We start from the raw sequence: 12,768 nt of genomic DNA, 5'->3' as shown, positions 1-12,768 counted from the left end.
AATGCGATTGCTGGACTGGCTGACCTCTTCAGGGCTCTATATCTATGATCAATAACTTAATTATGTCATTCATCATATTCAAGTGCCTACAGTGTACGAGATGACCATGCCAAGCATTGCAAAGGATACCACAATAAATAAGGAGACATAGTTCCTGATCACAAGGGCCTTATGATCCTGGAGGCAGCGAGAGCATTGCGCCTGGAGTCAGGAAGATTTAGGTTCAAATCTGGCCTCAGTCATGCATTAGCTGTGTGATCCTGGGCAATTCACTTAACTTTTACCTGCCTTAGTTTCCTCAACTATAAAACGGGAGCAATAATAATAAGATGTACCTCCCACAGTTATTGTGAGGATCAAATGAGATCATGTTTGTAAAAGGCTTAGCATGGTGCCTGGTGTATATAGTAAGTCTTTAAAACAATGTTCCCTTGTAAGCTACATGGAGGTGCCTGCATTGTAGGATCTCTTCCTGAAGCATTTAATGTTTCTATGTTGTTCCCATTTCATTATTTAAGAAATGAGGTGGCATAATACTTGTAATTACTTAGCCAGATTCCATTGGTTTCCATTGGATATGATTTTCCTGAACACGCAGTCATCTAGAAGAAGGGTTCTTTTGGGGTGTCACAGACCCCCTCCCCAGAGCCATGTCTTTAACCTCATGAAACAAAATACACAGGATTATGAAGGACACTAATTCTACCAAAATACAGGTATCAAAGATTCATTGCTGGATCAGAACCCCTGGTTTAAACGTTGTGCACAGAGACAGATACACTGTGACACAATCGAATGGACTTCTCTACTAGTAGCAATGCAATGACCCAGGACAAAAAAATTAAACAAACAAAGGAATCGATCCGAAAGTTTTTTTAGAACAGAATTTGAGAAAGTTGAAGAAGGGAATTGTTTTTGTCTTTCTTTGTATCCTGAGTATTTAGCAAGATGTCTATAAGTTGCAAGTGCTAAATAAATGTTTGCTGGCAACTTAAATAGGAGAAAAGCCAGCAGATGGGACTAGCATAACGCTTTTCCAAGCTACTCTAACATAAAAACCCACCTTTTTTCAACACCAATATTCTTCTGATAATTAAAGGAACTCCTTGTTCTTAACAGAATCAAAATTACAAGTGGCTCAAAGGGGAAAGGAAAGGTATGTAGTGGATGTAAGACCATAAATGGCAAAGAGAGCATAAGTAACATTGAAGATAATATTGAAAATATACAAGGGAAAAGTAGATGGGCTAAGCAAGTGCATGTAACAAAAAAAAAATGACATGCACAATTGGGTGACTTACTGCCCTCGTGTCCATAGAAGGCCTCACACGGCAAAAATCATGTCATAGGCATGGTCCTCTATTAATGATATGTAGAACATTGGCAAGAACTTTATGAGGTTCATGCTCTGCCCCAATGAACAGATGACCCACATCAATGACTCCCTAAAATATTTCAATACTATAGATGAGGAAAGACTCAGAAAGTTTTCATTGAGTTGTCCAGTGTTATGTGAATAAGCAAGTGTCAGAACTGGGACTCAAATGCCAGTTTCCTGACTCATTGTGGGGGGTTCCTTTCACTATACTTCACTGCCTAAAAATACTATAACAACCTCCAAACTGGCATTCCTCTGCCAAACTTTAAGCCCTCTAATATAATCCTCAAATTATTGCGCTTCTAAAATCCTGCTCTTATTGCATCATTCTCCGCTCAAAAATCTTAATCGCTCCTCTTAATCCTTCCTCAACAAACCCTAACCTACCTTTCACTGGCCATTGTTCCCTTCTCTGGACTCAATGTTCTGCCCAATTCCTCCTTCTAGGGCTGCCTCCTCCCCACTTTGCTTTTGCCGTGACCTGTGCCATTCCCCTTGTGTCAGGGCCACAAGGCTGGTGGCTCACCCAGGCACCCTGGAAAGAATCGGGAAGCATTCCGAAGCTGTCAGTGCCCATGAAGTGCTCACCCTCCACCCTTTGATTCCCGGCACCTAAAGCTACAAGAGGCTTGAAGAACAGACTAACACAAGCAGGGGCACCCAGAGAACGCTAGCGAGCCACGGGGTGTTAAAAGTTAACAAGTTTCGGGTGGCGTTTGTGATGGTTTCAATTACTTTAGAACAGCAAGATTATGGCCTGGTGACAACTATGCAATGTTCTGGCCCAAAAAAGTCAGTGTGCCCTGAAAAACGCCCATGTTTTCCTCTCTCTTATCTAAGGCCCGTCCTGATGTACAGGCCAAAGGACGGACAATATTTATCTTGTGCTGGGTAGTTTTCCACGTTATCTAACCCTAAATGACCAGCCCTTGGTATTACAATAGTATATAAGTCCATACCCACTTTCAGTCTCTGGGGAGAACCTCAGATCTATCACACACACTAACGTACTCCTTAAGCTAAAAGAGATTTCTTACGGCACTGCCTGATTTTCTCTTTTGTACTTTACATACTCTCCTAAATTAAAGTTATTTGGATATATTGTGCTGAAAATTTCTTGAGAATATAGAATATATGTGAACCTATCTTTGTACCCTAGAATCTAGCATACTGCCTTATACAACACTACTAAATAAATGTTTGTTGAATTAAAGTGAATTGAACAGAACTGGAAAAAAATAATATTTTTTAAACCCTTACCTTTCATCTTAGAATCAATGCTGTGTATTGGTTCCAAGACAGATGGGGCAGCAATGGGGGTTAAGTGACTTGCCCAGGGTCACACAGCTAGGAAGTAGCTAAGGCTAAATTTGAACCCAGAACCTCCTGTCTCTAGGCCTGGCCCTCAATCCACTGAGCCACTTTGCTGCCAATGAATTAAGATCTTTTTCAAGAAATAGACAATAGAGTAGATATTAGGGCCTCTGAGTTATTCCAGTTTTATTTTAATTTGTTCTTCTACAAAGTCTTACTCAAAACATTGAGTGAAAGAAACCCTAAGTTCTTGAAGATTATACTAATGGAGTTCAAGCTTTTTCAGGTTTGACAATGCTGGAATGGCTTCAAATGCAATCTTGAATTGAATTTGTTTTCTGAGGGAGGCTATATAAAGGAGATAATCACTCTATTTCACCTACCATTTCTGTATTTCTCTAACATAGCTTTCAAACCACCACTTACATGACCTAGACTTTATTCTAACCTCAAAAACTTAATATCTTCCCATTTCCTACTTCATTGCCAAGCAGAAAGATGGTACCCAAGAGCAATAGTCGTTTAGTCATTTGAAAAATTATTTAGGACATCTTACATAATTCTCTAATATAGGAGTGTTCAAAGAATATAAGTAGATTTTCAAAAGCTGTACAAAGTATAAAATTATCATGTGGAAAAAATGCCATAAATCACTAATAGTAAGAACTATACAAATTTAAAATTCCCTTAAGTTCCACCTAACTCCATGCAAATTGTTAAAAAAAAAAAGAAACAAAAGCACCCATGTTGTTGTGTAAAGGGAATTGCATCTGCTCCCCCTCCTAGATTGCCAACCCAGTTCATCCCATTTTTTACATGCCAGCACTGCATCCATGAACATAAATAAAAGGGTCTGGGTGGAGCCCAACAGGGTCATGAGCAGGCAGGTGAGAAGGACAGGGGATCCTGCAGGATGAGCTACATGTAGTCAGACTTAGAGTTAGAAAGGGACTTTAAATCTATGCTTATTTGCTTTTTCTATTTCAAGTGATTATTAATAAACTTTATGGAAAATGAGAACTTGAAGATATTAATTTTAATATAACAGAATAGCAACCACGAAGGGAAAAGAATTCTTAATTTTCTTTTGAGAAAGTCTTTGAGTATAGAATAGAGTGACTTTTTCAAAGTCGCACCTGCTTGCTCTATATTTGCTTTCATGTGCCAGACACACCTTTGCCAAGACAGATAAGCTGCTCCTCTGTTTCTGAGCCTACTACATAGGGATCATCGGTAAGAACTCTCTCCCATGTGCCCCACTGACCTCTCCTGGTGAGTAGGTGTAAGCAATGAGCCTGAGAAGGTTTTGAAGTGTTTCCCGGAGGGAGAAAGAAGAAGGAAAGAGGGAGAGGGGAGAGTTTGGAAAAGCACAGCAGGAGAAAAAAATCTGGTTCCTCTAGTTCTGATTTCTCTTTGTGGTCGCCAAAAGTCATGGTTGTATGAGTAAAAATGAATAAATACTCCTAGTATTTAAAAATATATAGGATGTTTAATAATAAATCAAAAGAGAGGAAAAAGAAAAAAGGTTCTTTCAGTCAAGTGAGCAGAGCAAAGAGAGAGCCAGAGACTCACACCTACAGCACTTTACCAAAAGCACAAGCTCTGAAAAAAGAGCAAATTTATCTCCTAAGCATCCTTACGTAAAATGAGAACGTAACTTAAAAGGATGCTGGGAATGTAGCTCAGGTGTTGCAAATTTTCCATCTGCACACCCCCATTTTTTAGCTTAGATAGGGTAGGGTATTGGAGAAAGGAGTCCAAGCTTTGAGGTTTGCACAGACAGGCCTAAGCTGAGCCACACCAAAACTCCACATGAATCCCAAGAGGCTCGGGGACTCAGCAGGAACTCCTAATCCTTCCCAGTCCCTGGCTCCCTGTGCCTTCCTCAGTGCCAAATCTGCAGGAAGCTGATGCAGGCTCCTAGCTCCCACTATGCTCAGCACAGCACAGCACAGGATGCAGTCCATTCACACACAGCACAGCACAGGGAACAGCCTGTCCAAATGGACAGTAAACCAACCCAGGCAGAGCTCCTTGGCTGTTTGGGGGGAGGAGAGTGAGGTGTAGCTTACATGAGGGACTCCCATGCCACCCTCTAAACCTAGATCCTACCTAAGGGTAGCTGGCTAGCTCAGTGGAGAGCCAGACCTAGAGATGAAAGGTTCTGGGTTCAAAATCTGGCCTCAGACACTATTTGAGCAAGCCACTGGGAGTTAAGAGCTCCCTACCAAGCGCCCCTAAGGCCAGCCCCACAACCTTGAAAACACAGGGCCACTGGCTTTACCTCTGAGGGAAGGGAAAGGATGGAGCTTTTACAAGGAAGCTTTTGTCTCCTCCCCTCCTTAAAATATTCATTAAAGACTGACCACCCCCTCTAGGCATATCTAAAACCACACCATTTTTTTCCTTTTACTCTCTCCCCCTAATCTTTAGGAAACTCCACCCTTAGAGGGTGTCCTACCCTCTACACACAAATATAGCGCCACCCACAGGCAAGAAGTAAAAACTGCAAGCAATTTAAAATACTACTACTACTACTAATAATAATCTAAAATAATAACATTTACATTGAATACAGTTAAATAAAATAATTATTAATAATATTGAATTAAATTAAAGCTAAGAGCTAAGAATTTAAATGGTAACTCTAAGGGGTCTTCAGAAATAATTTTAGTAACTAGTAGTTTCTGAATGAATGATTTTTAAAATATATATAATAAAGAATGTTATATTAAAGGAAGAGAAACAAAGAAATGTTCCTACCATGGTGTTTCTATGAATCAGGAAGCCAAAAAAAGAGTTCCTGCAAAACTCTTCATTTTAATTTACTTCCGGCAGAACAATCTAGATTTCTTGATGATGTTCTAGACCCAAATAAGTTTTAATTTGTTTAAAAATATGCTTGCCAAGGTTGAAAGATTTGCTACATCTGTAAAAATTGTAATAAGTATCCATGAGTTCATAGGTTTTTTTATGTCATGCAGCAACTTATATGAAATATGATAGTGGGTTTGTTTACTATTCTAATTAACTGGGCTATTGTGAATTTGGGGGACTTTGGTACTTCTTTGAATGTGCATTATCTACTGTGTTATTGCTTTATTCTGGAAATCATTTTGTATTTGCTCATAGCTGACACAGTGTGCCACTGATTTTAAGCTATATATTTTTGATTTTTTAAACTTTTTTTAAAAACTTTGATTTTTTATTGCACGTGCAATATAGTATCTAAGTTTTATTTTTATTTTTTCTCTCCTTTTTGTATTTGAAGAACATGTCAACAATATTGCAAAGATTTTTCTTTATTTTTTTTGTTTTGCAGAAATATAAGTTTTAAATAAATTTGTTCTAAGATTAATGCATACCCAAAAACCTTTAGACTATAAAAATGATGCCATTGATTATTTAAAAGAATTATGGGACTTTGTGTCATGGTTCTGTCTGATTCTGTCTGATTCCAGAAGGAAATATACAAAAGAGCCACTATAACAGTGGAGGAACTCAGCCTACTTGGGAAGGTCCATTTCAAGTACTTTTAATCACTCCATAAGCTACCAAAATTGGAGAAAAGAACTTTTGGATTCATTGCTCACATGAGGGCCTTGTACTGACATCGAATGACTGTATCCTGTTACATATATTGTATTTGCTGATTGTTTTAAGACTTAATTTTTTTAAGTTCACATATTAATCTAATCTATCACATTCCATTATACTATGTTTTGGTTATTAGCTATATGTTCTGTTACATTGTCCTTCTTTGTACCCTCCCCCTATGACTGGACTAGTGATAACACCATTATAAAAATCCATAGACAAGTTGGACAAACTCTTTTCTGGGGCAAAGCCATAGTTCCTTATGGAGGCTGGGTATGTCACCAGGTCCATTGGAGCTCTGTTTTGTCATGAGCAACAATTCCAGTCCACAGTAATGAAGCATTACCACAACTTGCAGCAAATGGAGGTCACATGTTGCCTAAATGGCCTTTTGCCTTTGCTAATTGTCACATTAATGATGATGGGTGGACCCCACTATAATGGTTTCAAACTGTATCAGTGACCTTTGATAAATTTGATGAGCTAAAAATCTCAATTGATTTTAATGGGTCTTCAGAAGTGATTTTCAAATATCTAGTGGCATCACTACCTCTGACTAAAATCATTTGCCTGCCTCTGAGTTGTTTGTAATGAGAGGTAAGGATCCATCTGTAGTTGAAGAGCTTGTGTTTTCCCATCTCCGTATTTATTGAAAATGTAATGGATGAGATATCTGAAGTGATTTTCACTGTTTTTCTCCTTGGCTCCACATTGGAATGGATGGGACATATTGGACACAGTCCTTTTATGCTGTTACAAAATCATACCAGAGGGAGGGAGGTTTCCCAAGAGGCTTAGTTACTTCAAAATGGGTTATATCTCATCCTGGAGGTGGGAATGATTTTTCCTGTGAAGTCTAGTAACTTTGAAATGGATTTTTTTATATTTATAACTCTTCAGCTTACTCTACCCTCCCACTAGAATAATTTAAATTCTTGGTGACATTTTAGACCCAAAAGATTTTCATCAGTAGTACAGAGATTTGTGGTTGTTTTTTTTTTTCTAAGATACTCTGCCAAATTTTGGAATTATGGCAGCCAAGGTTGAAAGATTGGCTAGATCTGTAGAACTTGTGACAAGTATCCATGAATTCATGTTATACAGCAAGTGGCTATGTAGAAACTATGGATCATGATCAAGTTAAAAAAGAAATAGATCTCATTTTTTATTGAGAAACCTTTGTGTTGTGTCTCTGCTTGGCTAACACATTGTCACATGGAATATAAACTATGAAATTATGATGTGTTTATTATTTTTTCTTTATATTTGCAATAGGATATTTAATTTTTTTCTTTTTTTTTCCTGTCCTTTGTAGTACTTGAAGTACATGGAATCAGTATTAATGTTTTTGATCTTGATGGATAAGTTTTCAGTCTCTATTAGCCCTAATAACTATGCACACCCAAAAGCTTTAGACTATGGAAACCTGCCATGAATTGATAAATTTTATGGAACTTTGCTTAATAGCTGTGTCTGATTCCAGGAGAAGGGAACAAAAGAGAGCCACTGCAAAGTGCCAAGGAAGTACAAAGTTAACCTGCACAGTGCTAAGGAGCACAAAGATCGAGACCAACCTATCCTAGTGGGATTGATGAGATTCTATACCAGCCAGGGGACTTGAACTTATCTGGGGTTCAAGGTTGCAGCTGTTTGACATATGTCAGACATAGGTCTTCCCCATGCCACACTTCTATCAAGTATCCTACTTTGGCTGCCACCCCTGAAAGTGAAGATAAAATCAGACCAGGGAATGACTTTTTCCATTTGCTGCTGAAACCTAGTCCCTTCTCTCTTACAGTTTGGCAATTTTCTGTAGTCCTGGATGCTGATGGGTAAAGTGCTATATCAACTAAGGAATATGGATAGTATTTGAATGTGTTTTAGTATGAATGTAATACAATATTATTGGGCAATCAGAAATTATAACTATGGGGAGTTCTGAAAAAATATGGAGAGGTGTATATTAATTGATTCTATGAAATAAGCAGCACTAAGAGAATGATACATACAATAACTATTGATGTCAATGAAAATATCATTGGAATATAGTGGAACTGAGGACTGGGGGAGAGGAATTAAGATCTTGCAGAAATAAGAAAGCCCTCGTGGCAGAAATGTAAGACAGAATATTGTATACGCTATCAGACGAGATGTATAAATTGGTTTTTCTTGTTTTTAATTGTCACAAGAGAGGGTGCTAAAAAATGCAGCAAGGCAACACAGTAGAAAGATTGTCAGGTTTGAAGTTAGAAAGACCTACGTTCAAATTTGATCTTAGACACTTTCTAGCTGTGTGACTCTGGACAAGTCATTTACCCCCAGTCACTTAGCCTCTGGAGATCTTCTGCCTTAAAATTAAAACTAGGATGGAAGATAAAGACTATTAAGAAAAGAAATAATAAAAGTGTGTAATTTTAGGGTAGAGTGGGCAATCACTTCAATGTAAACAATCAAAAGCAAACAAAAAGGAGAGTTAAAATAAGAAGACAGAGGAAGATAATACCCAGTTAAAAACTTCATTAAAACAGAAAAAATTGAAGGGTAAAATCAGTTTAAAGAAAAATTCAACTATATAGATCCATTCTGTGGATATTTAAGGATGAAATTAAAAGGACAACAAACAAGAAAAAGGATAGGAAAGATTTGCAAATAGACCTTTTTCCAACAAACTTTTTTAACTATTGTAATATAGGGATGGAAGGGAATAAGGATAAATGGAGAGAAAGAGGGACTAGGGCTGAGAGGGTGAAGAGATTTTTTTCTTCCCCTCTCTTCCTTTTGGGGAGAGATAGCCAAGTCCTGTCTCCTTGAAAGAGGGAGCATGTCTCCTCAGAGAATGTTTTATGGGATATGGAGGACAAGAAAATATAGTGTTTAATGCTAAAAATGATAAATGAATATAAAAGACTATTTTAAAGAATAAGTGAACATTTAACATGGCATTTACATTTCTAAAGACTCTTCTTGGTGTATGGAAGACAACAAAGGAGGACAGAAAGGTTATTGTTTGGAAGGGGAATCCCACCTTATAAGGATCTTAGGTATCAAGGTATTATCTGGAAAAACTTTGGAAAGAAGCTTAAATGAAGGAGTTGTTACCTTGAATATGTCCCTCTTCTAAGCTGAGATACTGTGGGAGAATTTCTACTTAACTGAGATGACACTCCCAATGACAGAGCTCATTCATTTTGTAAAATGTCAGGTACATATTCTCCTCCATATGCTTTATCTGATTTTTGTTTGCTGTCTGTATGGATAAATGGATTTATTTGCTTTTCAATGTATTGCTCACACTGTGCAGGGGAAAGCGTGGGTCACCCTTTGTTTTTGCAACATTAGTATAAAGGTCAAGAAATCAGAGGCAACCAATGAAAACTGAGACAAATTTTTTTCAGAAAAAAAAAAAACCAAAGCCAACAATAACCAATGTTGACAAAAACCAAGGTATTACTGTATTGCACAATAATCATCTGTGAAGAACTAAATTATTATCAGCAATGCAAGGACCCAAGACAGTCCCCAAGAACTCACAAGACTATTCACTGATACAGAATGAATTGTCTGTCTGAATGCAGATTGAAACATACCATTTTTTCTCTATTTCCTTCATGAATTTTTCCTATATTTTCAATATATGTCTTCTTTTGCAATATGGGGAATATGGAAATTGGTAGTACATGATAATACTGATATAATCTATATCAGATTATTTGCTATCTCAGGGAGTGGGGAGGGAGGAAGAGAACACACAGATCAAAAAAGGTTAGAAAAAATTGCTGTAATTTTTTCTATGTGTAATTTTTTTTTAAAGGAATAGACAGAGGTGAAGTCAAGATGGCGGCTTAGAAGCAGCAGAAGTTCAGACCTCTGAAAACCCTTCCTTACCAGTCACAAACTGACTGCTCTTAGGAGACTGAAAGTCAAACCTAACAAGAAAGAGCCAAGGAAACCTCCTGCTGGCCTCAATCCAAAAGGTACGCCCCCCAAAAGCCAGAATCCAAGAACACTCAGGTTTCAGGGGAAGGCAGAAGGAAGGTCCCAGGACCCCTTCCCCTGCCCACCTGGAGCTCTCTAATGCTCCAGTGGCAGCAGGAACCTCTGGATGGGCAAAAGGCAGGGCTGTGCCAGGCTCAGAGCATTGAACACAAGTGGTGGGGAAGGAGCTGGAGAGGGAGCACAGAGCTGTCAGCCTGAACAGAGCTATGAAGACCCTCCATATTGTGACCTCTAGCATTCCAGGAGGTTTTGGCTTCAGGGAACATCCAGCCCAACCCAGCTGAACTTAATCCAATCAAAAGTCTTCAGAGGTCAGGGAAGCCCAAACTCCAACAACCCTCCCTCACAGACTTCTGGACTTTAATTTAATCCAATCAAAAGCCTCCAGAGGACTGGGAAGCTCAAACTACAACAACCCTCCTCCACAGATTGCTGGACTTTAATTTAATCCAATAAAAAGCCTCCAGAGGACAGGGAAGCTCAAACTACAACACCCTTCCCCCACAGACAGCAGGGAGAGACCTTCTGTCAAAGCTACAAGAGGGGAGACTGACAGAAACCCCCAAAACCAAAAAAAATGAGAGGAGCAAGAACACAGACAAATAGGGGGAGCAAAGAAGGGGGTAAATATGAGCAAACAAAAGAAAAAGAAGAAAGAAATTACAATAGACATCTTCAGTATAGGTAATGAGCAAAGAGCGAACGAAACAGAGGGGGAGGGATCAGCAAAGGAAAAATTAGAAATCCCAGTGAATTGGATACAGGCTTTGGAAGAACTCAAAATGCAATACAAAATAAAATTAAGAGAGGCTGATTATTAAATTAAAATTTTTATTATTATTATTTATTATTAAATATGATTATTAAATAAAATTAAAAGAGGGGGAAAATTTTTTAAGAGACCCAATGAGTTAAAATGATATGTATCCCTATAAGAAAAGAGGTCATTGGTAACTCTTAAAAACTGTTGTTATCACTCAGGCATCTAGAAGAATTACACTTAGAGGGAACAGTGACATACTGTATAGAATGAAATAACAAGACATAAATAGGTATATAGATATATGTATGCATAAATACATATACATGTGCATATATATACATATATACATAACTAGAGCTAAAAAAGAAGTTAATACTAAGAGAAATGGGAAAAGAAACAAAAGGGGTAAATTTATATGTCACAAAGAAGCTCATGTCGAGAGAACATCAATACACTGGAAGGGTAAAGAGGTTGGAGACAGGAAATACTCAAATCTTACGTGCATTGAAATTGACACAAAGAGGGAAGAACAATCCAATCCATTGGGGCAGAGAATAGATTTGTGCCCTATAGGGGAGTAGAAGGGTAACAAACAGACTGGTGTGGAGGGAAACAGTATAAGGAGGGAGGGGTTAAAAAGACAGCAAAGAAAATAAGGGGTTGTGAATCTTAACATTTCTCAGACTCTACCTTGGAACATTATCTTAAGGTTATGGTTAAGATTATTCCCCATTTAAACAATGGAGGTACTTGATCAGGAATGTATTGGGAACTTTAAAATTACTCCACCCATACTTAGGCATACTTTAGGGGAAGATAAAGTTGTAAACTCCTTACTGAACAATGAAAAAGTACTTAACCCATACTTATAGTGAGGCAAAAGCCCTTAAGCTAGGTCTATTTTTAGATCTAATACAAAAGGGTGCTAAGTACCTATGAAGGTCAAATTAATCACTGAAAGGTCAGGCAACTTGCAAGGGGAAAGCTTAACAAAGAGGTGTGAAGTACTCAGAAGATATAATCTACCCAGAGAAGGTGAGAACTAAAAACTAAGAATGGGCTGCCTAGGGAAAGCGTCTACTGTGATTGGTAGACATGAAAATTTTGGGGAGGTGACATAAGAGAAATTTCTCTTTAAAAGGAGCTGTCTGAACCAGTTCAAGGTAGTTCGAGTTAGTTCAGCTTTGGTAGCTGAATTGGAGGTCAGGAGTCAGAGGAGGCTGCTGGGTCTCTGAACACTACAGTTTTGCTTGGAAACATCTTATTGTGAGTGATTAAAGACTGACATAGTTTCTCTCTTAAAGAGAAATGCTTAAGCCATTGGCCTAGGCCCTAGCCTTTTCCTACTATTTCCTCTTACTCTGTCTCTTTCCCTTTCCTTAATTCCTTCATTTATATTATTAAAATCTCCATAAAACCAAGCTGACTTGTGTATTTCATAAATGGGAATTTTTCACATGGCAACCTCTTATTTTTTATATAAAATTGAGACGCTAAAAATTATCTTTACAGTTTGGGCAATTCACAGTCTTGAAACCCATATTTTTGCGGTCACAGGGGGGGAATAAGAAGGGAGGAGGGGTAGAAAAGGAAGTAAAATAAGGGAGGGAACTAGGGGGACTGATTAAAAACAAACATTGGTGTAGAAGGAAATAGTGAAAGAAGAAAAGGCAGGACTAGGAGTACAAATCAAAATACTGGGAAATACACAGCTGGTAAT

At 38.1% G+C, this 12,768-nt stretch overlaps 1 protein-coding gene across 2 annotated transcripts in view; it reads right to left on the bottom strand.

Moving 5' to 3' along the window:
* XKR9 (XK related 9) overlaps positions 1–12,768 on the bottom strand; it is a 40,345-nt gene that overhangs the window by 1,288 nt on the left and 26,289 nt on the right. The gene's annotated exons all lie outside the window — the stretch shown is intronic.

The sequence above is a fragment of the Monodelphis domestica genome, chromosome 3, assembly GCF_027887165.1.
Source record: "Monodelphis domestica isolate mMonDom1 chromosome 3, mMonDom1.pri, whole genome shotgun sequence".
In the NCBI taxonomy this organism is placed as follows: domain Eukaryota; kingdom Metazoa; phylum Chordata; class Mammalia; order Didelphimorphia; family Didelphidae; genus Monodelphis; species Monodelphis domestica.
The sequence above is the reverse complement of the archived record's forward strand: the minus strand, read 5'-3'. Positions and strand labels throughout refer to the sequence as shown.